The 5,546-nt window shown below is 32.4% G+C and overlaps 1 long non-coding RNA gene across 1 annotated transcript; it reads left to right on the top strand.

Moving 5' to 3' along the window:
• Nucleotides 1-220: 220 nt before the first annotated feature.
• On the top strand, nt 221-3,478 carry LOC118167012. The gene is made up of 2 exons (XR_004750877.1): nt 221-284; nt 2,466-3,478. It is a non-coding gene; the product is annotated as an uncharacterized LOC118167012 (long non-coding RNA).
• The last annotated feature ends 2,068 nt before the right edge of the window (nt 3,479-5,546 follow it).

Below are 5,546 nucleotides of genomic sequence, written 5' to 3'. Positions count from 1 at the left end.
GAGTCAGCTTGCAAAGGTGATATTTGGAGATGTGTTAAAAATCTCGGGGGTATGCAGAAGAAATATGTTGCCTCTTATCCTAAGAACCCTTAATCAGAACAACAAAATAAAATTTGGAGGGTTCTCAAAAACTAATTCTCCTCGTCAAACAATTCGAAAACTCAAGTGAACCTTTAGAACAAATGTACTTTATATCTTTTTTCTCTGTGGTAAGCTTTTACAGGCAGAGAGATTGCATGGTTCAGCATATTCCTTTGTTCTCTAGCCAGGGAGACAGCAAGCAAGTGACTTGTTTAACATGGTGGTTGCTACAAGTGAATCCTGTCTGGAATGTCATTTTACTGATGTCTAAAAGAAATTCAGGTGATATCCAGTGTCTATCAGCTTCAAGGATATGTGCTTTGTTTTAAATGATCAACAATACTTTAGTGCATAAGAAAGTTAAGTGTTCGTGAAAGTGATTAAAATGCAGAGCTTATGAAAAAAATGATATATAATTTTGAAGAAAAGTACTGGACCATTACTCTGAGTTTCATAAAAGCTAGTTTTCATGGTCTTTTGATTTTGGTTTATCACTTCCCTATTTTAAATATCCACCTATTTATTATGTTTTATATATGCAAATAGATATTTTGAATATCTAATTTTTTCTTACTTTGAATTAATCACTTTGTGCTAATTGTAATCTTAAAGGATGTATAACCTAAGAAGACTTGTCTAGTTTACTGCAAACAAAAGGTAGAATAACTTCTTCATGGCTGTCACTTCTGTTTATGAAAGGCTATCTCTAAATGGCTATATTTGTAGCTCCTTGCAAGTAAATAACCTGGGTTCCAGATTCCATACAAGCAGTGACACGTGACAGCACCATTGTAATATTTCCCGGAGTTCATACAGATATAGCTGGTGCGACACAAGAATGATTTGTGAAAAAGGTGGATCCCAGACAAATATTACCAACATTATAAGTTATTTAATTTGCATTCATTTTTCCCTGCTGAGCAATGTATAAATATTCATGGTATTATCAGCATAGTTTATGTTTTGATACCAGAGATAAGAGAGAAATTTGACATAAATATTTTAACTTTTTTAACTACATAATTAATTGATTACCTGATGATAGTCACAGTGACATTATTAGAAAAAAATCTTTTATAATAAAAAGTTTTATTTGTGGGAATAATCACTTGCACTTTTAAATATATTTATCATATAAGTATCTGTGAATCCAGTGGAACTGTTACTTTGTAGGTGTTTCCTTTTTTTTTTTTTTTTTTTTTTTTAATTAACATTGTTTAAATTCTGGCTAGGCTTTGAAAAAAAATTAATGACTTCTTAATTAAGTTGTCATTGCCACTGGTGTGTATTGTTGAGGACCATTCAAATAATGTTCATGTGGCATACTTTGGAAAGAATCACTGTAGTAAGGGAAAAATGTAGAAGTAAAATGTATAGTTAACCCCCAATGAAGAGGGGAAGTGGTAATAAGTTTAGTCTCATAGGCAGCTGCTACTGAAGTCAATGTGAAACTGTAAGGGCTTATCTTTGTCGTTGGGTGGGGATATGCCTCTCTGTATTAGCTTTGAACCTGAAAGTACAGGAAAACCTGGTAAAAAGTATTCTAATCTGAGCAGGTGCCAGTCATGCATTTTTTAATCAATATCTTTAAGAATATTTTGTATTTAAAATTATTCAAATTTATAAACATTTGAAATGTTCCATTTTTAAATTTATTTATTTTTTAAATAACAATGTTGGAGAAATTCAGTACAGCCATTCAGTTCGTCAGTTCTGGTTTTGAAGAAGGTGCCATTTTATGCAAAAACAGGTTATCAGCATGTTCCTTATTTGTCTTACAGTCAAGAGTTGGTATCCATATCTACTTGTTAAGTAATGCATAGCTTTACTAATGGAAAAAGTCTTAATCTTTGATATTTTGCAGCAAAGCTTCTGATATGTCAATGGATGATTAACATGGAATTACAATGTCCTAACTAGCTATCACTTCAGTTCTTTTTACAAAATCTTAAATTGCCTTTTCTTAAGATTCTCTTTTAAATTCAGTCTTCTAATCAGTTTGTATCGGTGTATGTGTGCACATATGTAATAAAAGTAGTAACAGCTGTTTGTATAGCACAATTGACCTTAAAATTTGGAAACTAACTTCTGCTTTTTGCTCTCTGCCATTTACAAGATCTTATATTTTTATGTGTAATGCAGAGATTTCCAGAATACTAACTAGCTTTGTTATTGGTATATATAATATGTTATTTGGTATGTATAATAAAGCTTTGATTCCTTGTATGCCTCACCAGCCACCAGGGATAATGTTTGTTTTTGAAATCTATGAACAATTTAACTAAGCATTATGAAAGTGGTTTATTTTTTGTTTGTTTGATATATATATATATATTTTAAATAAAAATTGCTGAAATAGCTACATTTGATGAAATATTTAGCAGGAATGGTGCCATATCAAGAATATCCCAAGTGGAACATTCAAGCTGGAGACACAGCAACACCTCATAAATTCTGGATTGGAGGATTTAACCATTTCTGAGTTGCAAAGAGAAACAAAGGAAAAAAATACTATGAACTTCAAAAAAAATTTGCAGGTTAAGACTAATCACTGTGGGCCTTGGTACTTCAGGAAAGATGATGAGCTTTTCTTACTGTATGGAGGAAAAAAGAGACATACAGTGTCTTAAGAAGCATGCTAAAAGCATGCTGTTGAACACCTTTGTTCTTTACTCACTGTCATTTGGGTTAATTGTGACTTTTTGTCTTGAAACCCGTGTAAATAAATAAACCACTTTATTATTAATAGTAGTAGTAGTAATATTAGTATTAATATTATGTGTCAGAAGTGATGCAGCTTTGAAAACAGCAAGAATTTGAATTGCTTTCATTTCTATATAATCTTGAAGGCAAGTAATTTCTGTGATAGTTTCACAGTTAAAATTGTGTGGAGTTATTGGTATCAAGAAACTCTCAGTTTAGAATAGTAAACAATTTTGGATTCTGCCATTAACTTGTGCACTGTCTTTTGAAGATTTCTTCCATTGTTTACCTTTTATTGTTAAGACATTTCCTATCAGTTTTCTTGGAATTTTAATAACTTTAATTATTGTGATTTTAATAAGGACTTGGCAACACTATCAGACATTTTGTATTTGACAGCTGGGTTTCACAGTAATCAGTACACAAGAAATATCTGGGCAGATAAAAAGAATCTTGTCACATTTAAGCTTCCAAATAGTCTTACTTTACATAAGCATATTGCAAACATACTAGAAATCTTACAGGAAGTTTGCTGAGGTAAGACACTATTCATTGCCAAGAAACACTGTTGCTATTTTGTAATTACAATGAAAAGCTTGGGAGTGTCACATTGTGCAAGACATTTTGTCATCATCCTAGTCATTATCATTAATGTGTTGCTGAACACCAAATAAAATATAAAGCTTTAGCTCTAGCTGGTTTTGATCTGACATATTTTTTTTTTTTTTTTTTGTACGGTATAAATAAATTTTGTATTATTGTTGTATATGTGCTCAACAATCCATTAAAGCCAGTCAGTAACAACAGTGCCATTTGGCTTCCTTTTTCCTTTAAGGAACAGAACAGTAATTTCTTCTGCCACCTTAATGTTGTGAAGACTTTCCCCTGAGCTTTGGGAGAAAAAGTTTATTATTACAATAATTGGGTATTCTGTGACAACTTGCTATAATTTCTTTATTAATTATGTTTCTTAATATGGGAGAAGCAACATCTTTGTGCATTTGAATTCTGTTGTCCTGACAAAGCTAATTGTTTCTCAGGAGATGCCATCCTGGGATGTGCTGGGAGTGTGAAAAAGAACAACTGCTGACTTTACTAACTTTTTTCCAAGCAATTTAATATTTTTCATATAATTAGCCCTGGTGTTCATGGATTAACAGATCTACTAATAGTATTATGCCTTAAAATCTGAAAACTGAGGATAACATAACATAAAACATATTCAAAGGGATTGTGACTTCAGCCCATCTCAGCTGTGGGTTGGACTAGATTATTTCCAGGGCCCCTTACTACATCTGCTTCTGTAATTTGTGATGCCCTTGAGAGTCCTTAAGTCTGTAGCTTGTTGAAGCAGGAAATTACTACTCCAGATTCATGTAGCTGAATTGGTTGTGTTGGCAACCAGAGCTGAAGGACTGGCCATTCCTGATCCAAGCCTTTAATTCGTCTTTTGATTTGTACAAAGAAAAATCTAGAACATAAGAACAGTCATAATGTCCGAGACTAAAGGTCAGTCTAGCTACTGTCATGTCTCTAGCCCTTTGCAAATGAGAAAGGAGGATGAAACATGTAAATCTTCCTTCACATTTTCTTCCAGCCTGCAATTATTTTCAGCACAAAGATCCTGAGCTAAATGCATTTTTTTTTGTTTGTACTGTCTTGACATATATTTTTTTCTGCTATGAACTTCACTTACTTGACACCTTCTGCCATTAGAAGAGAAAATATACCCACTGAGCATGAATTAAAATAAAAGGGTATTTTATTTTGTAAGTTATAAGAACTCAGATACCAGTAATGCCATTGGAGGTCTAGCTCTTCTCACATTAGGAAAGTACACAGAGACAAGTAACTTAATGTCATTGCTGTTTATCAGTTCAAATGTTTATTTGTGTTTTGTAGGTAGGTGAAGTTAAAAAGATGCCTTTAGCACTCCACAGTTCAATTGCAACAATAGCCTCTGTCAGTATATTGATACGAAAGCCAGCTAAGGGTGTGGATTTTGTCCTTGCTTTGAAGTGTGAGGGCAGACACAATAAAACAATACGGATATGTTAATCACTCACGTTTTTCTGACTGCCCTCAATTGACTAAGCCTTTTTTTTTTTTTTTTTTTTTTTTTTTTTTCTGGATTGCAGTCAGATTTGGGAAGAATGGACACAATTTCTGCATATTGCCCTAAAAATAACATTCTGAAGGGTGTAATACTCATTTTGCATAATCACTGTTACAAATATATATTGAAAATGCATTGTACAGAAGATGACTCTACATTGGTTATGCACCGCAAACGCTAGATATGTTGGATATTAAAGGTTACTTTATACCTTTAGGAAAATCTTAATTTATTACATTACAATTTTATAAAGCTAATTTTTCATGCTTCAATATGATTTTCAAGTTTTTTCTTCAGTGTAATTGATCTGCATAAGAATTAAAAGAATCTTGTACTGAGTTCTTGAATTAAAATACTTATGTCTCATAGAAATATTCTTTAGAGCTCTTCTTCAACGAAACAAAAATTAGGAGGAATTAATTAAGCATGAACTGTTTATAGGCCACAAGCTGACAGTACATAGATGTTAATACTAGAAAAATTGCCATAATAGTTTAGTAAAGTTGATAGAGAGGTCTATAGCCTTGAAACTGCTAGTGGAATAAAACTTTATATTAGTAGCATCTTAACTTTCTCAATAGCTACAGTGCCATCTGCTTTATTCAACCTTCTCTTGATTGTTTCAAAGTAGCTAGCACATGTATAT

Source organism: Oxyura jamaicensis, chromosome 4, assembly GCF_011077185.1.
Source record: "Oxyura jamaicensis isolate SHBP4307 breed ruddy duck chromosome 4, BPBGC_Ojam_1.0, whole genome shotgun sequence".
Lineage (NCBI taxonomy): Eukaryota > Metazoa > Chordata > Aves > Anseriformes > Anatidae > Oxyura > Oxyura jamaicensis.
Note: the sequence above shows the minus strand (reverse complement) of the source record. Positions and strands in the feature narration are given on the sequence as shown.